The following is a 25,013-nucleotide window of genomic DNA, read 5'->3' as shown; positions in this document are numbered from 1 at the left end:
TCTCTGAACAAGCCCCAATCTCTCTATCACACACACACACACACACACACACACACACACACACACACACACACACACTTTTACCTGTAGAAGAAATTGGTACATTATATAAGTGTGTTAGTAACGGCACCAACTACGGATTCGTATACTCCTCTTAAGAATTTTGCATGCATATCTTCTTATGAATTCTCAGGCAGAGGTAAAACACAGTCTTGGATTTTTGATGGGATGGTAGCTGATGCAGTAAGGTAAGAGTGCAATGATTCTTCAGTTTCTCAGGTGCCTTCAGATAGAGCAAGGAAAGAAGCAGGGCCAGAGAAGAAAAGAAACTTGTTTCTACTGGGGTGGGGTGTTCGAGTCAGTCTTAACGTAAAGGAGATGAAAGGTAAATGCGGACGGCTGAAAATGGAGGGTGACATGGGGAGAGTAGCTAAAGCAGCTACTTTGCCCAACCATTAGTAATCACATTCCTTAAATTAAGGCAAACAGTGAAGAAACCCTAGACTGCATAAGGATATATGACTCCATATGATATAATACCCCTCAAAAAATTAATGCAAATGAAAACCTGCTTTGCTATCAACTTTTGTTTGAGCAATGTTTAAAAACGGTCCCTATTTTTTTGGTCTTTGCCTCCAACCCCCCCCCCCCCCTCCTATTATTTACAGCTTTGTCCAGATTTCTTACTCCAAGATGTTGAGAGGCATGCACAGTACTCTCTCAACTGTACCGCTTTGGTGTCTTAAATCAGTACTTCAGTTAAAAAAAACAAAAAACAAACGAAAAAAAACAAAAATGACCTTACAGCAGAATCACATGGTGACTCATTTCTTTTCAGAGTTAATCTGCACACTCTGGAAAACATGGACTATTTAACTAGTAGTTTGAAACTGTTTAGAACTTTTCACCCACAATGCTCTCACCAACATGCCTAATTCAACTGCAAGGGAGATGTAGTTGGAGGAGGATAGTTATATATAAAAAAAAAAAAATCACCTGATTGCAACCTCCAATTGCATCTCCAAGGTATTAGGTGTGTTTGGTGACAATCTAGGATTTTTTGTGAATAAAAGAATACACCTGAAGTTGAAACCGAAAAATGTACCGCTTTGGCAGTACATTTATTATTTTCAAAAGAACACAGCGGGTTTTCTTTCTCACAGTACAATAAAGAAATATATATATACAAGTTGAAAACTGGAAAAAAGCTTAAAAAGGGGTCAGTGTGCGCCCCTGCACCCATGCTCAAACCCACCACTGATAAATTACTTCAAGACAAGGAATCAATACTTTTTTTCCTGGAATAACAAAACTCATACAATAGTCCTTAATAAATTAACATGATAGGAGGTCCCAAACATCCAGACTTATTTCTAAGGTACAGTATTTTTGATTTATGATTTACTAAACTGTTGTTTCAGGTTATATATAAGACTCCAACTAATGAATTGCTCTGAATGGCTACAGCACTCCACTAAACTACTTGTGCAATAAATCTTAATCCTTTACTCTAACTCATTGAAATATCATCTGGAGATTTTAGAAAGCTTCCTCTATTTCTAAAAGGATCAGTTATCAGTGTTAGGAATTCAATCAAGTTTATTAAAATAATTCAAATTCTGCTAACCTCTTCTAAGTAACTCAGAACTATTTAAAAAAAAAAAATCAAATCATCATATAACAATTTCTTTTTAGGGAAAAAAACAGCAGGGCTAGCCAACCAGCATTATAAAACATTGGCTCTAGATGATGGTTACTGCTGATGCGACAACCTGAACCCATGTGCAAAATGGGGAAAAGGGGGTTATGGATGGATACGTTCTTAAAGAAGTTTGCAAGACATAAGGAACTCGTTACTTTTTTGAAATTAAAGACAAATCACATGCAACTATATAGAGCTCTTTTTCCAGACAGGAAAGATGTTAAGGAGAAGGAAATAATCGATTCTGGATGTCCTTGGGATCACATCACTTCACTATATTAAAAACAATTATGGCTACTTAAAATGAAATAATATATATTCATTTATAAGTTAGTTTCTAGTTGGTTTTATTAGGTGCGTTTTTTCACCTCTTAGTGTAATGCATAATTTTTACCTAAGGGGAATACTTCAGATGTGGTGCACAGATTTGTGTTTTTACTTCTAAGATCTTTGCCTGTGGTTGTGTACCTACAAAATTAACATATTTAAACAAGTGTTAGAAAAAAGCAGTTCTGTGAAGCTCAGCATTTCTTACTCAAAAATAACAATTATAATGAAAGAGGCTTTAATGAAATTACATACATGATCCTTTTAGCTATAAAGCGAAACGCTAAAGCCCAGTCAATAGCTGTGCACTGAGACACTATGGAAGATACTGCAGACACCGTCAGAACAATCAGTTGTCTAATGAACGGGTTGACAGCATTACCCAAGAAGAGGGGTACTCCACCTTAGAAAATGGAATGAAAGTCAAATGAAACCTTAGTGGAGAATAAACCTTTACAGATGAGATGTTAAAGACCCCATCTTCTTGAGTTTGTGGTAGCTCAGGTGGATGTAAAAGATCACACAGAACTTAACTGAAATGAGTAGAGGTCTTTTATTTATATACAAAAATAACTCTCATTTAAAACAGATTTACAAATGTACAAATACATAGATATACAAAAAGTACACATTCATAATTTTCCTTGCAATTGTGATCAGTTTTCAACCCTATTAGATCCCCACTATTTTTTCCATAACCACCATCTGATTTTTACTTACTGCTACGATCTATTTCCCATTGAACATAATTTCATTTCTTCTTTCATTACATATAGCATAAAAAAGTATCTATTCTTTTAACATATTCTTTACTTCTATTCTTATAATGCCCATATTTAATCATATCCATGTTTATTTTAACCACTTTTATATCTTTGAAAAATATTTGCATAGTTTTCCCTATACTTTTTTTTACACTTTCACATTTCAAAAACACATGTTCAGCAGTTTCTTCTTCTTCTTGCCAAGGTACACAATCATCACTTTTCTTTTTATATGGCATATTTCCTTTTACTGGTAATTTATCTATTACCAGTCTCCATAAAAAAAAAATCTTGACATTCTACTTTCATATTATACCATTTGCTTATTTTTATAGTTTATTTTTAATATGTTAGATTTTCCAATGGCTTTACATGGTAATGTTTTATTATTTCATCCTTATACCATATTATTTCTATATCTTCAAATTTTATTTTCCACATACATTTTTCTTGGTAACATTTCTTCATTTATACACATTTTCTTTTTTACTGTTTTTACCACACCCCAAAATTTATTACACTTGTATTTATACATGGACCCCACCCAGTTCGGGTTTGTAAAAGGCAGATCATGTCTCCTAAACCTGATGGACTTCTTTGAAGCAATCACCAAAGCCATAGATGAGGGTAATCACACAGCCTAGCTAGATATCGCCAAGGCTTTTGACACCATCCCCTACTCTGGAACTATACATCATCTTCTTCTTTCGGCTTTTCCCAGTTACGGGTCGCCACAGCAGATTATCTGTCAGCTCATGACTGGCAGAGGAGTTTTACGGTGTTGAGTTGCCAGCTCGGCGCCCAACTTTCCACAGAAGCCCCCCCCCCCATACACACACACACACACACACACACACACACACACACACACACCTAGGGCCAATTTAGATTATCCAATCCACCTACTGCATATGTCTTTGGTAGGAAACCGGAGCACCTGGAGGAAACCCACGCGACCACAGGGAGGACATGCAGACTCCACACAGAAGGCACCCCAGCCGAGAATCGAACCGGAGAACCTCTTGCTGTGAGGTGGCAATGCTAACCGCTGCACCACCGTGGCCACCATAAACTCATTAAACTAGGTATAAATCCCTATGTCACAAGATGGGCTGCCAACTGGCTCAGTGACAGAACTCACACTGTGAAAGCAGATGACTCCAAATCCGACTTCAGACCAGTGACAAGTAGAGTACCACAGGGTTCAGTCCTGGGTCCTCATGTGTGGTATCTACTTTTTTTTTTTTTTTAAGTACAGGCTAACACAGAAGGTCTTTCGCTAACCAAGTTCGCAGATGACTGCAAACTAGGAGCCAACAACTGAAACTCCTAACGATGTGGACATCCTACAAAAAAGCCTCACTGAGACAGATGCTTTGTGTCAAAGCCATGGTCTGAAGCTCAGTGCCAAAAAGTGCATTGTCATCCCTTTTGGTAAAAACTCTGAACCCATGAGCTAATTCTACTTAACACCGAAAGTGTGATAAGAGACCTTGGGACACAGGTGGACAGTAGTCTCTCCTTTGATAATCACATCGCCACAGCAGTCAGGAAATCCTTCTACATGGCACACCTCATCACAAAAGGTTCCTCATCCAGGAAAAAAAGAGGTCATTGCTCCCCTCTACTCATCACTCATTAGACCCATTACAGAGTACAGCGCCCCTTTTGGTATGTACCTCACAAGACATCTACAACAACTGGAAAGGCCACAGAAATACTTCACAAAGAGGATTATCAGCCTCAAACAGATGCCCTACGCAGACCGTCTAAAAAACTCCAGAGTTGCTCCGTCTCATATCGCTACTCAGAGGCGATCTCTGCCTAACATACAAAGCTATGTCAAACCCAGAGCTGTTGGAAATGCTCCACTTAAAGAAATCCCAATTGCTTCGACCTACACTCTCTAGGGACCTAAACCTTGTCACCACAATAAACATAACATGCTGAGGGGATAGATTCCTATCCCAGAGACGTCCCATACTCTGGAACAAACTACCTATCTATATCAAACAAAGTTCCTCATTAGCACTCAAGAAAAATCTTGATGATTGAATAGGAAATTCACCCTGGGGATCATCTCTGTGGCTCTGCTCGACAGGGGCACAGGAAAATAATTTTCTTGGGTGGTGAAAGCCAGGGTACCTTTTCAGCTAGGCTTGTATAGGCCCTAGGGCCGATAGCCTAGTATCTACCTATGAACAATTTTACTACTTATCTCTTTTTTTTATCCACTTAACACTTGGTACAAATTTAATGAACCAGCATATAACACTGGGTTAATTACCCTAAATCTCCTTCCTCTTTATTTACTGGGTTTAATCTAGAATCCCATATAAATGAGCAAATATCTGCAATAAGTCATTTTCAAATAACAGTTGGCAACATAAATACACTTGTCAGGTCTGCTATTTTCCTATCGGTACTGAATTTATCAAACAAGCCTTTCTTCTGAATAATAATTTATAGGTTCTCCAGAAAAGACAGTTTTATTGATTCTCTTTGTTTCTCCCCAATAAATTCTACTTACCTCTCTATTCCCAAATTTTATACACAACACACAAATTTAATTCATTGTAAAATATATAACCCCCCTATCTTTACATCATCTACACCCTCTCTCTTTAAAGCTATCCTTATCACCTCTAAGCACTTCTTCTTTTGGCTTTTTCCTAGTTAGGGGTCGTCACAGCGGATCACCTGTCCGCTCATGATTGGCAGTGGAGTTTTTACAGTGTCTAGTTGCCAGCCCGCCGCCCAACCTTCCACAGAAGACACACCCATGCATGCACTCACGCCTAGGGCCAATTTAGAGTGTCCAATCAACCTACAGCATGTCTTTGGGATGTGGGAGGAAACCCACGTGATCACAGGGAAGACATGCAGACTCAGCACAAAAAGCACCTCAGCCAAGGATCGAACCGGAGAACCTCTTGCTGTGAGGTGGCAACGCTAACTGCTGCACCACCGCATCTAAACACTTATTTGTGTAAATTACTTATTTTATCCAAATTCATCTCCATATGTTATCAAGACTGGAATTCTTAACCATTCAGGTGTTATACACCCCGCCTCCTTAATTTTTTTTTTTTTTTTTTTTTTTTTTTTTAACTTATTTCACATACTAACACACCCATAACTAATGCAAAGAGTATACAACATTGGGCATCCCTGTGTTACACCACTCTTCATATGCACCTCTTGGCTTAACTAGCCATTTACAAGTATTTTTATAGGATCATAGGAAGTTACTACGCTAATGGCCAGAGGGGCCCTTATAAGCCTAGCCAAATGTACCCTTGTTACCATGATCAGCACCTACTGCCCCTGTCCAAGAGGGACACAGGTGGAACCCCCAGGGTGAATTTACGGTTTCCCATCCTATCATCCAGATTATGTTTGAAGAGACCCAATGAGGTGCTCTGTTTGATGTGAAGTGGGAGTCTATTCCAAAGGTGTGGTAACCTCTGGGAGACAAATACGTCCTTCCAGCAGGTTCTATTGATGTCCCATACCAAGTTAAGGTCTTTAGAGCGAGTAACCCATGTGCCATTTGTCTTATGGATATGCATTTCTACTAAAGCAGGGTCAGAGATGGCCTTATATGCAAGGCACAGATTGCATCTGACTAGTCTGTATGAAACAGAATAAAGTGACAGTGATTAGTGCCGATCCACATAGGACAGCTGCTGAAGACCTTGAATTTTCCTTGTGAGGAACCTTTGTGGTCTCTCCAATTGCTGCAGGTGCTTTGAAAGGTACACACCAAAAGAGGTTTTGCACTCAATTATTGGCCTAATGATTCTTTTCTTGAGGCAATGCCCTTACTTATGAAATGAGATACAGAATGCTCCTCTTACCACTGTGGAAAGATGGTGATCAAAGGCAAGGTTGCTGTCAACCTGAGTGCCCATCTCTCTCTCCCGCTGAGTGCATTCTTAGAGTACAGTCATTGATGTGGTAATTTGCAGTAACATCGCTCTTGCAGAAAGGGAGAATACATTTTTTTTGCACAGAGTTTGAGGCCATGACTTTGGCACCAGTCATTTGTTTGTGCAGGCCTTCTTAAAGGATGTTGACATCATTTGGAGATTCTATGGTCGCACCCAGTTTGCAGTTGTCCGCAAACATCTGTCAGCCACAGTCCACTGGTTTTAGCTTGTACTTCGGAGAAACAGATTCCAAACAGTAGAGGCCCCAGGATAGATCCCTGTGGAATGCCACTGGTTACGGGTCTGCTGTTAGATTTGGGTTCCCCTATTATGACTGTGTGGGTTCTTATCAGTGAACCAGTCCACAACCCACCTTAAGATACAGGGGTTAATATTTAGCTGGGAGACTCTGTCAATGATGCCTGAGTGAGGGATAGTGTTAAATGCCTTGGCTAGGTGTAGTTAGGCTGTATGCACAGATTTCCCCTCATCCAGGGCCCTGGTGACGGTCTCAAAGTCCACCAGGTTTAACAGGCATGATCTCCCCTTCACAAATCCAAACTGGGTAGGATCTAGTGTTTGGATATGTTGACATACATACTTTCCTAACTTTCGCACTTGTTTTATATATATATATATATATATATATATATATATATATATATATATATATATATATATATATTATTACCAATAAGATCTCACTCCCAATTATATTAAATGCCTTATTAAGGTCTTCTATCATCATTTTTGCTTTCTATTCATATCATCCACAATGATCAATAATTCTTGACAAGCCTTCACCTTTATACTATCTTACATAATATTTTCCATTTTAGTCTCCAATGTCTTTTGTATTATTTTCATAAAGATATTTTAATTATTCAATACTCTGTCTCCAGTTTGTCTTCTGTTTTCCTTCTTCCATATGAATTTAAGTTTTCCACTACATAATTCTTTATGCATAAAACCTTAATTTAACCATTCATTCAAAATCTTTACAAAAATACTTTTTGCCAGTCCCTTATATTTTTATATCCAGCAGCCAAATCTATATTTACATGTCCTAATACTTTATCTAGCTCATACAAAGAAGTCTTCTTTTCAAACTCCTTATTCTCGATTTCTGTTAACTTTACTTTCCATGTTTTTACTACATTTTTCTTTAAGCATTTCTTGTACATATTGTACTACAATATTCATAATCTTTTCCTAGAGTTCTATTTCTCTTTTTACATTTATTCCTCTTATTACACTACCATCTTCCTTGGCTATTCTGCATAACTCAATGCTTCTTCTCTTTTCCTTGTAAAAACATCTTTGCTTAAATAACTGTGTATTTTTTCTTGATTTCTTTCATATAATTCTTTTTCTTTGTCAAAGTACTTTCTATCGTGTTCTAAATCTAGCAATGCATTATATGTTCATTTATATTTTTCTTTCTCTACTTTTCTCGCATACTACCACTGTAAAAAAAAAGCATTTGTATATCTTTCTATAAATATCATCCACTACTCAGTCCAGTTTTTACAAAATGTTCTCACAGTAGTAGGATCTTTCCATTACTAATCTCCTTCCATCTTCATTCCATGCTTTTTTAGCCTTTTTATTAATTTGCCTACTTTTATATATTCATTTTCCTTTATCTCTAGCCATATTGCAAGACCATCAGAAAACCCTGTTTCAACCACCTCCCTTCTCCAATAAGTAAACCTTCTGATACTAAATTTTTTAATTTTTGTACCTACAACTTTTGGAATTAGTGAATTATTGTAAAGTTTTAACTTATCATCTTATAACGTCTAACATTTTTCTTACATCATTTCCTTTATTTTTTACTCCTGCCTCTTATCAAAATTGAAGCATCCTGTTATATGATCACTACCATAGTCTAAAATCTGATGAAATAAGCTTTCTTTCTTCAGAATTGGTATAAGCATATAATATTATAATTGTATACATTTGTTCTTTTCATTTTAAAATCTGCAATGGTTACTCTTCCCATTTTTGCTAATGTTACATCTAACATCTTTACTGTATTTCTACAGAATATGGCTATTCCAGAACATCTCTCATTCCCCAAATTCCAGATAGTCTATCCTCTCAATAATTTCTCTGTAATCTTTCACTTGTTAAAAATCTTGTATCTTCTAATACATCTACATAGCATATTACACCACTCCAAAAATCCCTACTCTTTTTACTATATACTTAATACTATTCACATTTACAGAAAACACTAACATTTTCATTTTCCCTTTTCCTTAGATTCATGGCTTCATATGTTTGTAGCTAATTACTATGCTAACTTCCTTAATGGGTCATTTTAAGTCTAGCTAACTTCCATCCCAAATGTAAGAATCAAACAATGTACCTTGTGTGTCTGTGAGTCAAACATCTTAACCATTATACCAATCCTCAACCATTAGCAATACATATATTATTTTTCATCCATTTCCTTTCTTTTGTACTTGTACCCTTAATTTTTTCTTCTGTCTTTTAACCCTTTACCAATATTAAAGGGCAAAAAGAATTCCATCTCCCAATTTATGCCTTCATTTATTTCAGAGAGTCTTCTGTGCCGTCTGTTTTTTTCTTTTCTTCTTCTATTTCTACTACTACTAAAATTTCTTCTCTGTTCATTTTGTCTTTTTTGTTACTCTCCATTTTTACAATCCATCAAGTTCCAAATTTTGTTACATTTATAACATTCAATTCGCATTTTTTGCATCATGTCCCATTTCCCCACAAATATAGCATTGTCTTTTATCACAGTTACTTATTATATGTCTTCCTTTTACACACACAAAAAATGTTTTGGGTTGTCCCCAGCATTTTATCACACCCTTATTCCCCTCTGCATTTAGCAGGCTTGGTATATGTATATTTTTCTCTATTTTTAACACAGTATTACCATCCCATCCTCCAATCTATAAACCTCTTTTTATCATAAACCTTTTGCAATGGCCAGTACTTCTTTATATAAAGTTGACATATGCCGTTTCAAAATCTCTCTTTTCCACCTCTGTTCAAATTGTACATACATTTCCTTTTTTGTTTCTCCTGTTAAATGCTTTTATCACAAAGACTCCATGGGTTACAGTCTTTTTTCATTTTCTCCAAGAAAATTTTCTATTGAAATAACAGTCACAAACATAATGTCACAAAATGTTTCTAAGAATAAATGCTCTTATCTCGTGAGCTATTAAACTGTCCCACACTTCATCCCTGTCCATTTCTTTGTCTTTACTTTAAATCCTTACCATGAATTTTGGTTTTTCATTGGAATTCTTTTCTGCTGCTCCCCTTGTGCCTTCTTTTGTTTTATCTGCATAGGTTTTCTTCTCCAATCTCATCACTATTCTTCAGGACTGCCTCTGCATCCTTCTTTTGTATTTTCTCCATAATACCCCCCCCCCCCCCCGGAACTGTCTCCCTCATTTTTTTCTGGCTCACTCTGCATCACCATATATTTAAGTAAATCAACCAACAACCCTCCCACCTGGAGAGCTGCGATTATATACATATCCATCATTTGCTGAATCATTTCCATCAAACAGATTTCTTTGAAAAAGCTCCTCAGACTCCTGCACACATTCTCTGGTCTAGATTTTGGCATGCTCCTACATTTTTCTCACCACTCCATTATCTCCCTCTCTCTCTGTCTCAGCACGTGGAATGGAAACAGGAAGTACTCATGCAAAATGGGTTTCAATCACAACGGTGACGAGTAGGGAAAGTTCCTCAATGCCATGGTCAAGGTTCCCCTAGTAGTAGTAGTACTAACACCATCTCGGGTCTCTCCTGAAAACAAGCAACTAACCTACTGGGACTAAACCTGTCAAGAAAGGATGGATGGATAAATAAAATAAAGAGAATAAATTCTAACAGGCTATTAATGTACAAGGAAAGCCAGATAAAAAGTTATCTTTGGCTTCACAGCAACATATTAAATCATCATGATGCATGAACAGAAAAAAATGGCTGTCATGTTCATCTACCATGTAAATGCAGCTAAAATGCTGTTGTTAAGCAAGTGTGAAATAAATACGGAATTAATGAAACTAACTGCAACAGCTGTTACAAGGGACCTATCATTTCTCTTCCACTAAGCTAAGCACAGACTTTAAAAAGCCATACTTAGCATGGACAAAAATAAAATATATACCTTTTAAAATTAACTAACAAAAGTGACTGAAGCACCAGCAACAGTCACAAGGACCTAACATTTCCCATATCCCCAGTGAAAAAAGTTATGTTGTCACCATAATGTTCATCTGTGTTGTCTATTTTCATTCTTTTTCAGCTTATGGGGTTCGGATCCCATCCTTGGAGCCGGCTCAGCCATTATACTAGCTTGTGGCCTCCAATAAACTCTCGAGCTCCTTCCCTACCTATAATGCACCACCCCCAATATCTCTCAGATCTTGTTTGCTGGACAGGGAGACTATAGTGATATGCTGCAACTGGAATTTAACATTAAGGACATTGGTGCCCTTGAAATGTCTCATTCCTCCAGAAGTCAGTTAACAACAGTGGTGGGTGGGGAATTAAGAATGAAAATGAACACAAATAGAACATCATGGTGAGTACACAACTTTTTTTTTATCTGATGTTATCAATTTTCATTCATTTCTCAAGTAATGGGACAGAGTCCCCAGCTATCTAAATTCCTGGGCGGACTCCAAGGATAATCCTAAGAATGACTGAACCAAAGTCTATTCCTCTCAACAGCAGACCTAGTTTGTAATGAGTGATAAAGGTATGAAGATTTGACCAAGGTGGAGCTGCACATATACCATCCACAAAAGCTCTAGATTGAAAATACAGCTGAACTTGCCATAGAGCTGACTGAATGAACCTTTAATGGCTTTGGTAAGGGGAGATACAATTTGTTACAGATAAATGAAATGTAATCAAGTCAATCAAATAGCTAAAGTTACCTTTGTAATGAATTTGCCCAATTTATTATGTGCAAAGGAAACAAATACTTGATCTATCTTTCTAATCCCTTTTGTTCTGTAACGTAATTGCCTACAAATTGCAGAATCAACTGGGCTGAAATTCTGGTACTGCAAATTATTTTCCTGACCTGCATTCTTATCATTTGCACTCTTGACAGTGGAAGAGAAGCTATCATAGACACTGTGTTGAACACTGCTCCTATGAATTCTAATGTCTGGGTTGGGTGTAAATCAGACTTGTAATTTATGGTTATTCCGAGATGTGAACAAGTCTGTAGCACCTGATCTTGTGCTTCTATTAGTCAATGCCTGGTAGGAGCGATAATGAGCCAGTCTAAATATGGAAACACACAATCATTGCAGTCTCTGCTGCTGCTGCTACCACTATTCATGCACTTGGTGAACACCCTGGGGGCTGTGGTGAGGCCAAAATGCAATGCTCTGAACTGACCATGACCGACTCCCAGCCAGAAATGCAAGTACCTTCTGGATCATCTGTTCTTATGTGATAGCATGCATCCTGAAGATCTACTGAATGCATCCAGTCATCCTTGCCCAGAAAGGACACAATGGACAGAACAGTGACCATGCAAAAAAGTACAGTTGTGTACACTTATCATAATGTAGATGTTCGAGTGTATTCACTGTTGCAGTCATCACATTTGGGCTATCTGCTTGCAGTAGCCCTCAGTCGGCCTGATTATCAAAGTCGTGGGTCCTACGTCTATATATATATATATATATATATATATATATATATATATATATACACACACACACACACACACACACACACACAAGGTCATACCTCCAACAAAAAAGCAAATACACCAAACAGTTTTTAAGCCTAGTAAAGGAGAATAGAGGTATAGCCAAGAGGACTGGAGGGAGGGTAACCAGGACTGCAACAGTGAATACAATTGAACATCTACATTTATGGTAAGTGTACACAACTGTACTATTTTCTTCATGTTTCACTGTTGCAGTCATCACATTTGGGTAGATGCCCAAAGCCAAGGATGGGAGGAGGAATTTAGATAGCATTAGGACCAGCTATATGGCCCTGCAAGACTGCAGTGGCAAAGCCAGCTCTGGATTTAGAGAAAATTGGCAAATGGTAATGCTTGTTGAATGTATGTACAGAACTCCAGGTAGCAGCTTCTAGGATGTCTCTGGTAGGGACACCTCTGAGAAAGGCTCTAGAGGTAGATGCAGCCCTGGTTGAATGGGGTCTAATCCCCTGTGGGATAGGTTTTACATGGTGCTTATAGCAGAAATGAATGCAATGGCCTATCCGTTTAGAAACAGTTTGCTTTGAAATAGCCTTCCCCTCTGCCCCTGCAGCAAATGCCACAAGCAGTTCCGATTTCTTTTGAGGTTTAGTCCTGTCCAAGTAAAATATAAGTTGTCTGTGTACATCTAAGGAGTGCAGTATCCATTCCCCTTTGTTCTGTGGATTAGTAAAGAAGGTTGGAAAATGAATGGACTGATTAAGAGCCACACTGGATACCACCTTGGGCATGAAAGAGGGATTGTTTCTGAGGGCCACCCTGTCCGCATGAAAGATGATGAAAGGCTCCACTGCCATAAGGGCCTGTAATTCAGATACCCATCTTGCTGAAGTGATTGCTAAAAGGAAAGCTGTTTTCCAAGAAAGGAATTTTAACTATGCAGTTGCAGCTGGCTCAAAAGGAGGAAGAGTGAGTTTTTCCAATACAAAATTAAGGTCCCAGGCTAGAGTTGGGGCTCTCCTGGGTGGTCTTAAGTTTTTGGCCCCTCTGAGAAACTGCTTGAGCAGTGGGTGAGAAAAGAGGGGTGGGTTCAGTGTTGTAATGAGCTGAAATGGCTGAGGCGTGAATTTTGATGAAGGAAAAGGAAAGGCCCTTGTGAAGCATCTCAGTTAAGTATTGAAGAATCTGAGGTAAACTGGGCGCTGCTGTGGCCAATCCTTGAGTTTGGTTCCACGCACAAAATCTTTTCCATTTTTCAGCATAAGATTTTCTAGTACTAGGCCTCCTTGCCTCCAAAATGACATCCAACACTTGTTTACTGAGCAATGGTAACGGAGAGAATAGGTAAATTAGCCAGGCTGCCAGGTTCAGGGTTTGAAGCTGGGGGTGCAGAATCTGAGACAGCAGGGTATGTGTCTGAGGTAGGTGCCATAGGGCCAGCTGCGACACACTGCACAAGAGGGGGGTACCAGTGTTGGCGTGGTCAGTCTGGTGCAATCAGTATCATCCTTGGTTTGTCCTGTTTGGTCTTTAGTAGCACTTTGGAGAGGAGAGGCAGAGGAGGAAAGGCATAAACAGATAGATTTTTCCAGCTGAAGGACAGAACATCCACTTTCCAAGCTTGTTTGTGGGGAGTCCTTGTGCAGAATTTGTCCAATTGGTAGTTCTGGGGGGAGGCAAACAGGTCTATATCTGGGATCCCCCATTTGTTGATCAACATGTTGAAAATCTTTGGTTCCAGTTTCCACTCGTGTGGGTCCATGAGATTTCTGCTTAGTCCATCTGCTGGTGTATTGAGTTTTCCTGGCAAGAATTGAGCCTATAGTTGAACTTGGTAGCTCAAGGCCATATTCCACAGAGCCATGGCTAGTCTGCAGAGAGGGTAGGAATGGGTACCCCCTGCTTAGATACCACATAACAGTGGTGTTGTCTGTCTTTACCATCAATTGTCCTGGAAGAATGTGGTCCTTGAAGGCTGTCAGAGCAGCTAGCATTTCTTTTTGATTGATATGCAGGTGCATTTGACTTGGGTTCCATTTACCCTGAATGCACTTCCCTGCCAGGTGAGCCCCCCCATGCATAGTCTGATGCATCTGTTGCTAGGGTTTGGGTGGCAGGGAGTGGAGTGAATGGTAGCCCCTTGTTTTGGTGGCAGGCCTCTGCCCACCAAAGGAATTCTAATCATAGGCAAGGTATGATAGGAATCATTGCTTCTAGATCCTGAGAATGTTGACACCATAGGCTTTTTAGATACCATTGTAGTTTCTTCATATGCAGTCTTGCATAAGGAATTAGTAGAATGCAGGAGGCCATAAACCCCAAGGCTTGCAGTATTTGCCTTGCAGATAGCAGGGTTTTTGTGGCCACTAGTTTGAAGTAAGTTGTCAAATGAATTTGTTTCTCTGGCGTGAGGAAAGCCATCTGGGAAGTTGTGTTCAAGCTTGCTCCCAGGAATATAATTTGTTGACAGGGTACCAGATGTGATTTCTTTTAATTTATGGTGTACCCCAGACAAGTTAACCTTTTGTACAAATGCCAGATGATTCAGAAGTATGCCCTGGCTTTCTGCCTGAATTAGACGATCGTCCAGGTATGGGTATATTTGAATATTTTTTTGCCTGCAAAATGCAATGACTGGAGCTAGGCACTTTGTGAATACCCTGGGTGCAGTAGATGAGCCAAAGGGCAGTTCCGAGAACTGATAGTGCATGCAGCCTGCTTTGAAACGTAGGTTTTTTCAGCAAGATCCCCCGATTGGGATGTGCAGGTAGGCTTCCTTTAAATCCAGTATTGCCAACCAGGCATCTTTGCCTATCATGGGAAGCAACTGGTGAAGAGTTAGCATCTTGACTCTTGGAATCACCAAAAAGGTGTTTAGGATACACAGGTCCAGGGTAGAATGCCATGAGTTGTCTTTTCTGGGTACCAGGAAAAGTCTTGAGTAGAAACCTTGTCCCTTTTCCTCTTCTGGTACAGTCTGAATAGCCTTTAATCTTGAGAGAGAGTACTTGCTTTTGAGCCTCTGCCCACTGATTTGGGGGGAGATCTGGCCAACTGTTTGGGGTTGATAACGTGTGGAAGTGAAATCTGTATCCCTGGGAAACTATGTTTAAAACCCATTTGTCCTGGGTAATGAGTTTCCAGTTTTTTGCTTGCAGAGCAATCTTTCCCCCTAAAGGAGCAGTCAGTTGAGAAGTGCTTCGAAGTTTTAATGTTAAGTCATTGAGACAGCTTACCATAGGGGGGAGTCTTACTACTCCCTGATTTGGAAGTGGGAGTCCCCCCCACTGCTTAGTCCTCTGCGTACCCCTGGGACTGAAGCCTGGGTGTTCTGCTGGTTCTGGGTTTGAACTGAGAAGGCCTGGAAGAGGCAAGAAAGGACCAATTTTTTGAGGGCCAATGCCTACTAAATCTAGAAGGCTGCACTTGTAAGAAATCTTTAACAGTTTGCATAGATTTAGCTTTTTCCTCCATCTTTTTAAGGACTTCTGCTTTATCACCAAACAGGAGGTCCTGATTTAAGGGAGCATCCAGCAATTTAGTTTAACATGATCTGGCAAAGATTGCTCCTTAAGCCAAGCATGCCTTCTAAGTACAGACCCGGTGACAGCAGCCCTGCAGGATGCCTCTAGTGAATCAAAACCACATTGCAAACTATGTTTTCCAATCTGTTCAGCAGAATGCATTAAATCCAGTATATCCTTAGTTTCAGTGCAATCAGGAAACAACATCATTTTCTGCTTTATGAGGTATTTGCTTTCCACAAGAAATACAATTATTGACTTTTACTGACATCGGTTTAGTGCAAGAAAAAGTTTCCCCAAACCGGTTCTGAAACTCGAAAATGAAAATTTCAGGAGTCGGCTGACTGGCACTTGCGAACTGCTTATGCTTCCGGCACCACACGGCAAGAAAGACTGATGTAATGGCGTCGGCTGCATGCTTTATACCCCTGACTACCTGACGTCATGGAAGAGGAGACAGCAACCGACGCAGGACCCAAGACTTTGATAATCAGGCCGACTGAGGGCTACTGCAAGCAGATAACCCAAATGTGATGCCTGCAAAAGTGAAACACGAAGAATATCTATGTGTCTTGAAACTGCGTGTTCAGTACATTGAGATCCAAAATTAGTCTCCAAACCATTTTCTTCAGCACTAAAAAGAACCTTGAGTAAGTTCCAGATTCTATTTGGTCTGGTGGAACCTCTAGAATGACTCTTTCTAGCAGCTTACAGATTTCTAATGCTGCTACTTTCCTCTGACTGGGTGGAGCATCAGGAAATGTTCTTGACAATGGAGGAGGTAGGGAAAAGTCGGACCTCTGGAAATAATTCTCAGCACCAAACTGTCTTCTATCCAGCCAGGCTCTCTGATGCAGACATAAGTGAGCCCAGATTGCCTCCAGAGCCAGGCAATCGGGCTTCCATTATGGAGCCATGAAAGGGTTCATCGGAAAAGGAATCATTAGACCTCTGATTTTGAGGGCCTCCACTGCCACGGGGGCACCTTCTTCCATTACCGTCCCCCCCCCCCATGCCTCTTGGGGAACTATCTCCACATGTGCATTGGAAACGACCATGAGACTTTCTGAACCACATTTTTGACCTCCCCACTGATTCCTGAAAAAGGTCCTTTAAGGGGTTGAAAAAACATATGTCCACTGCTGTGTGCGTATTTCAGTCTCTCTCACACCTGGAGAACATGTCCTTTACTGTGAGGCCAAACAAAAAAGTGCCATCAAAGGAAGTACTGACAACTGAGGACTTGAAGGGCTCCACAAAATTACAGGTGCATCCAGGCATGCCTCCTTTTAGAAATACCTGAACCTGTAGCCCTTGAGGCACCTTCTGCAGTGTTTGAGATAAGCCTCATGGACAATATAGCTTGTAGAGTAGCTAGCTGAGAGACTACTGAAGACTGAGCCTTAGCAGTTTTGGTTCCAGAAAGATTTTGATAGGTCTTTAATCAAATTTCTTTGAAGCCTCAAAATGTGAAAAACAGTTCTGCGATCTGAGTGCAAAAGTCACTGAAGCATAAACACTCTTTCCAAATCTATCTCCCTAGAGTCTCTATCAGGAGGATAGATAGTGAAAACCTATTCTGAGTGTTCCTTTTTTTGTTGCTGTCACCACAACCATATCTACTGGCACCCCTTTACTCCACAATTCCCTGCCTACTGGGAGCCAGAATCCGGTCTGGTCTCTTGGGGATTAGTTCAATCATATCAGGTTCTTTCCACACCCGGCTAGAGATCAAATCAATGAGCTCATCGGCGGGTGGAGTAACCCAGGATTTAGATGGGCCAGTCCCAAAGGCTTCCAGAAATACTGATCCCTTTGGAGAAGGATCTTGGGAAGACCAGCCATCCTCCGGAGAAGGATCTTGGGAAGACCAGCCATCCTTCTGCTTAAGGATTTCAAGAATGTTTCCAAATGAGATGTCATCAGGTGGTGATTTTGGGGACCCCTCTCCATCGAAATCAGTATCATCAGTGGTCGAATCTTGAGGAAAGTCGAAGTGCCTCCTTTTGCACTTTCTCTTTTTAGGAACTTCCTTGGTGGGATGGTCCGGTGAAGTATCAGAAAAGATTAGGATACCCTGCTGGGTAGTCTGGAAGCTTTGAGCTGGCTGTCCCTGTGGGGCAAAATATAGAAAGATCATGGTACAAAGTCATCTGAGATGTAGAGAGTGGATCCAAGAGGGGAATGACCCATCTGACCTGACGGAGCAGAGAACACTCTCTTCACAAACTCAAAGGCAAATCACGCTGGAGAGAAGGAAGACAAAGGAGACGAGAAAGTGAGTTTGACTCATCGCCTCCCTCCACACCAAGAACAATCTACCCAAGGCAGAACTCAGAGCTGAGCTTTCCAGTGCCAAAGCTCTGAGAGAAAGATGGCTCCAACCTTGGAGCTGACCCCATCCTCCTGGATCTAACAGGGATATCTTGCCTCCGCGAGTCAACCTGCTCAGAGGATGTTGGAACCGGTGTACTCAGAACAGTATTCGGATCCCAAGACAGAGCTCTCTTCAGATCCGAACCAGATGGACCTGGAACGATTGGATCCAAGGGCTCTAAAAGCACAAACTGGATTAGAGAAGGAGATGTAATGGGTGGAGTAGTAAGATGAGCAAACGTCCTGACCCGAAGGGGTAGAGAACCTTGAGAGCTCCCATCTGAATTTGCTTCTGTGAAGAATTTCCTCATCCTCCTCTCCACATCTGCTTCTGCTAGACTACTAGAGGAATGAGAAGATAATAGGGATGGTGATTTGGAGGACCTCTCTAAAACGGGAGGGGGCACTCTGGATGGAACTGGATCCAGACTTGGAGAATAAGTTGTCCTTGGTAAAGGCTTTGGATCAGAGGATGTAGGATTCGAAACGGGCTTGAGCGGATCCAATGAGGATCGAACTGTAAGCAATTTCGGCTCCAGTTTCTCCTTCTTCCTTATAAGTTCTAAAGAGGAGGAGGCTGGAGACTAATACGACTTGGACATTTGTAGGGTCTCTAGATTTGTGTTTGAGGGATTTAACTCCAGTAATGGCTTTGGAAAGGAAGTCCAGCCTTTTAAAATCAATGTATCAATGTATTCTTCCCGTCAGCTAGTGCTTGGGGGTTGAACTCAAGACAGATATTGCAGTCTTGTTGTAAATGATCTGGACCAAGGCAATACACACAAAGATTGTGGGCATCAGAATAAGGCAACTTCTGTCCACACTTACCACATTTTTAAAATCCTGTTGGACCTTTTTCACATATTTTTAAAGAAAAAATTATTGTAACAAGAACTCAACTAAAATTTTATATATATACATACACATGTGTATATATATATATGTGTGTATATATATATATATATATATATATATATATATATATATATATATATATATATATAAAAAACTAGAAAGAAAAGGAAAAGCAAAATACCAACAATGGTACTGACGAACTACAATAATCTTATAGATAGGGGAAAAACACTAAGTATGGTAATGAAAGAAGTATATGCCAAGTGTAAAAGGGAGAAGGGAAGGAAAGTTAGGCCTATCAACGATGGTAGGAAAACTTACACTCAAAATTGTATGGAAAAGGACAGTAGAAATGACTTAAAATCAAAGATTAAAGAAATAGTCATATACAAGGATTGTTAAAGGAAATATCAAAAAGGACTTCTCTCCCACTGTAAACTCGAGAGCTGAAGATGCTAAAGTGACAAATGAGATCTGAAGGAACTCAAGAGTTTTTTGGAGGCCACAAGCTAGTATAACGGCAGAGTCAAATCCGAGGATCCGATCTGAATCCCATTAGTTGGGGGACTTAACGAACACTGAGAACATCAGATCTGCAGTTTACAAGTGTGGAAAATATAAATAATTTAAAACTAAGGCAAGTAACTACTGCAGCAATTTAATGGATCTGTGTGTGCTGTAATGTTTTGCACTGTATTCATATTAGTTTTGCTGTTATTTTTAAATTTCTTCATTCATGCTAGGCACTGTTTGCACGCGTGCGTGTGTGTGCGCGTCTCTCTAGACATTACTTATATAACTTGTATTTTGGATGTAAAATACTTCAACAATTGTCTCTCTTATGGCAAATTTTAAACATTGGGTGGAGGGACTATTTAACATGAAAATATAAAATATGTATATATACTAATAAAACAATTAATTTAACAAACCGTCCATTTTATACACAAAAAAATCCCACCAAGGTGGGCATTACAGGAAAATAGACCTTTCAGGAGTGTGAAGGTCCTCTGCCTGCTGCATTAGGCCACAACACTCCTGCGTGTTCTGTTACTTCCCTGTAATGCCCAACTTGCCAGGCATTATTTCTTGCTTAGTTTAGCACAGCCAATGTCAACAAGGCTCAAGGCTTGGTGCAGCGGTGCCTAAAGATAAAGAAAGAACAGTTGCATTAACTTATCATAATAGTAACTATTTGATTGTTGGAGTTGGACTGGTTGATGGAGAAGAGCTCAGTTCTGAAAGTCTGGCTGAAATTCGTGCTTTAGCCTATGCAGTGTTCCCTGAAGCTATAAGATGCAACAATGATTCACATGAAGAACACCTATGATGGTTAAAAAGAACAGATCACGATGGCAGGCAAACACAAACATCTAAACGTTATCTAAAGGAAAAGGAATCTGACAACCTCTATCAAAAAAATATATATAAATAAATAAAGGAGATAATGCTACTGAAATTAGGACCTCAGTGCAAGTAGCTTCAGTAATCCACTACAGGCCCAGTCTTAACAAAAGGACTGTGTCAGTTTGCCCACATACCAGATAGCTTTTTTACACATTGTATGACAGCCCCAGCTTGTTGGCAATAATGAACAAGGTGTGTGCTAGTCAGTTTTGGAAAAATAATACAGCATGCTGCTGGCTGGAGTAGCAGCTGTTCTTGCCCTAATCAAATGACTCGGAAACTTTGGACTGCTGCTCACTTTTAAGCTATAGTTACTTTTTGCAGTAACAAACACATTGGAAAATTCAAATATCAAAATAATAATAATTCTAATGTAACAAAGCAAGATAAACAGAAATCTGGTATTCACTGAAAAAGGGGCAACTTCACAAAGACCAATATTCAGTCAGTGGTAACAAATTAAGGAGGATTAAAAAGTAGCCATAATTATGCAAGCAAGATTTTACTTCATTCTGTTGTGGCTCTTAGTAGGCTATAGGATTAGATGCAAGAACGCATTGAGACCAAGTACAAAGCAACTATTAATAACAAACAGCTATGCATCACATTTCATTCATTAGCTCAGACTTTGCTCGCATTTCTTCTACTTCACAAGTTTCACGATTTAAGCATTAAAGCTAAAAACAAACAAAGACGGGGTGATGCACAAATGCAGTTTGAAGAACAAACTCCTCAACTTTAATATTTAGCTTCTCGAACGTTTTCTTGAATCCTTAAAATACGTATCCATTTTTACATAGTTATTTTATACATAATTTGATGCTTTACTTCATCCTTCCTGCAGTTTGTGTTGTCCAAATACTAGGCATCGCTAACAGACATTTTTGGCGGGCATTTAATTTCTGCCTGAACAGTTTGATACAATTCTCACTATTTCATCATATTAATGCAACAGAACAAATCTATTAAATTGCTAACTTCCAGATTCCAGAAACAGAGCAGGAAGGATTACTGACAAGCGAAAACAAAGCTTGGAGGTACAGATTATCCTTTCTGACAACTGAACTAGAGCGAGTAGAATCTAGTACAAACACAAATCTACATTTGACTATTACTAAAACATGTGCCACCTGGCTAGTGGGAGAAAAAACTTAAAAGGGAAACAAAACTACCATAGTGTATACTACAGTAGAGTTACCCATATTACTAAAATTGACTGCCAGTAAATACCTGACATTAATATTTTAAAAGTAGGATAAACTCACCGCTGAACACCAACAATACTGACAACTTTGTTACACTTACTTCCACTGTAAGCCATTAAAGTCATATAGTGCTGACCGCTTACGAAGTACATAACACTATATGCTTTTGCTATTCTGTGTCTGATATTTTTTTTATCCATGTCGACATAAATGCTGACATGTAGGAGGAGTGTTGAAGAAAAAAACACTTTGAGCAAGAAACTTAGTGAAGAGTACCTTTACGAGATCCTAGTTATAACTGTGCAACAAATGCATAAACATCCAATTACTCCTAAAGAAAGTCTTATTTCACTGGAGAGTCTATGCTATACGTGGAATACAAAATCAAATTCAGATATATAAACAGCAGACCCATCAGCATAGAGTACTTCATTTCTCAGTATGGTAAACACAATCCATTAGCAAGGTGGTACCAACATAATGAATATACTTTATATAATCAGTCACTGAAAACAATGCAATAAAGCACAGCCATTTATCACTTTCCAGTGCATAATTTATATTTTCTACAGTACAATGCAGCATTGCATTTATCTGCCACCTGGTTCTGTTTATGAAGGCTATTTCATCCAGTTCAGGCTTGCAGGGTGGAATTCCAGATTGCCAAGCAAAAGATGCAATGCAGGAGCAGCCAGAAATCTGATGCCTGTCAGTCACAAGGCACAAAACAAAGCAAACCTTGGATAGTGTAATATCACAAATCAACCTGCCAAGTTTGGTTTTCTCCTGCATTCCAAAAATAAAGAACCCAACAGATCACATGACCATGAAAATTGTGCAGAAAAGACCATTCTAAGCCAAGAATCAAATGGAGGATAGGACCAAATGCTGCAAGTCAGCAATATTTAGCCAAATGACTTATGTAATCTAGAATTTAAAAAAAGGTACTTGCGTATTATCGCAACCAGACTTTTGCGATAACGGTTGTTTCCCAGTGTGGAAATGTAACTGTTCATGGCGTGACAATATCAGACTATGTTTTTTCTTTTACAGTTGTTTTAGGCAGGGTTATCACCCAAAACATGAGTAAGTTAATATCACTGTTTAGGTATGCACTTTACCGCCAGCATGTCATGTAGCTATCATGTAGCTCGCAGTAAAGTGCATACACGCTTCAGCTGTCAAGGCTGCTGTCTTACTCACTGAAATTGCTCACCCCCCCCCCCACCACCACCACCATATTGAAAGGCAGAGACACAGGAGTTATGCATAACTTTTATTTTTTAATTTTAACAATTTTTAACACACAGTTTCAGGTCCAAACATGGCCGTAACGACAGGAAAAAGAGCATCAGCCAGTAACATGTTTTCTGTACTGTTCTTAGTACGGTTTAATCAGGAACCCATAAACGGCTATCATTATCCACCCTGAAATGTTACCAGCAGTAGTGTTCCTCAACTTTCGCACTGCATTGGTTGTTTTCCATTCTGTGTACACACTTTTAACAAAGTATTACTTTACCCAAAACATTGTTCCTGTGTCTGTGATTTCCTTCTGTGAGGGCTTCGCTCCTCACGGTTCAAATATTCCATTCATCAGTTAAGACAGCATCCCTTACAATTCAAGCGTGCGTCTATAATGCACACAAAAAGGGAAGATGATTGTTTCATCTTTTTATGTGCATGAAGGTAGTTCAGAGATTTTTTTGCCAGCAATAATGAGTTTGCACAACACTTTGCAATGTTTCATGCGGTTGTCTGTATCCAACGAAGCGAAATTCACAACAGCAAAAATCTGGTTGCGATAATACGCAAGTACCAAAAAAAAAAAAAGATTTCAATCTCAACAGTGAAAAAACAAAGCATTTTTATTAAAGCAAATAAAACCATTCACTATATAATTCAATGTAAAAAAAAAAACTATAACACCATCTAGTTTGCTTTGTAGTTACGTTTTCATTATCTGATACCCTTTTTCCCCATTTCAGAGTTTTGGGGGAACCAAAGCTCATCTTGGTACTTAATAGCACAAAACTAAGCTTGGACAGAATGCCAGTCTACTGCAGGACACAAATATAAACACACTCGCATACAGTATACACACCTGGTAATCTGGAGGATTACCAAATCACCTGAGGCACTCACTGTACATGAAATGAGGGAGGAAACCATAGTACCCAGTGAAAATCAGACACAAGGATAACAGGCAAACTCTAAACAGAAAGCACTCTTGATAATTCCCCACTACATATTAATCTGATTAACAGCTCATTAAATACAGATATAAACCAGACCTATAGCTCTATGAAAAGAATACCTAGATTACAAAATGGCACCCTTGCTCTCTCTGCTCACAGCCAAAACTACTGGTAACCCCCTTTTAAATTATTAACAATTTAGGCAACAATCGAATAGCAAATTCAAGAAACGTGCTGACTATATGATGACTAGACAGTTTGTAAACAGTACCATGATATTAATCCCCCACTGTTAGTGTTGCACAGCTCTGCCATCTAGACATCATGCAGCACTCCAGTTATTACAAAAACTCATCTTGCAAATTTATATACTAGGTGGTACAGATGGGCTGCTGTTCTGGTTTTAAGCCAAACCGGTTTTTTTTTTTTAATAACTAACATGCATTAATAGTATTGTGCATCGTGGGAAATCTGATCATTAATTTACTTTAGTCTTACTCTAACACAGTGGCATGACTTTTTAACACGAAGTTTTCGTTTACAACTACGCTTTCAGAATGCAAATGAAAGTTTCACACAGTCTGCATTTTCTTTAATGTATGTGTAGTTTATCCATCAACTTCCTCAATCCAACTCTTGCTTTTAATAAAATAGGCTGAACAATCAGCAGTTGTCTTGTTACTCACTGTACTACAGGAGTTCACATTTTCCATTTAACCAAAAGCTAGAGTAACTGGAACATACTTTTCATAAGTAGCCCCTGCCTTAGCTCGTTTGAATAAAGCTTCTTTTCAAGTCACCTTCCCCATATTCTATAATCAGACTTGTGTGTTCCTGTTCATAACAGTGTCCTTCAAAAATACATAGCTGACCTTGCAATTTACGATATACCAACAGAGACGTATACCATACCACTACATGGTCATTCCTTAACCACACAAACTGCCTTGTCATGCAACAAAACAAAATTAATACTTCGCAGTAACAGTTGCAGAACTTACTACTGCCTCAAAGATATCCATCCATGC

General features: G+C 39.3%; 1 protein-coding gene across 3 annotated transcripts in view; it reads right to left on the bottom strand.

The window, feature by feature from the left end:
- The window catches only part of LIN28B (lin-28 homolog B), a 1,447,915-nt gene that overhangs the window by 622,976 nt on the left and 799,926 nt on the right, over positions 1 to 25,013 (bottom strand). The gene's annotated exons all lie outside the window — the stretch shown is intronic.

This window comes from Protopterus annectens, chromosome 1.part0 (genome assembly GCF_019279795.1).
Source record: "Protopterus annectens isolate FY-2018-M chromosome 1.part0, PAN1.0, whole genome shotgun sequence".
Lineage (NCBI taxonomy): Eukaryota > Metazoa > Chordata > Ceratodontiformes > Protopteridae > Protopterus > Protopterus annectens.
This window is presented reverse-complemented; position numbering and strand designations above follow the sequence as displayed.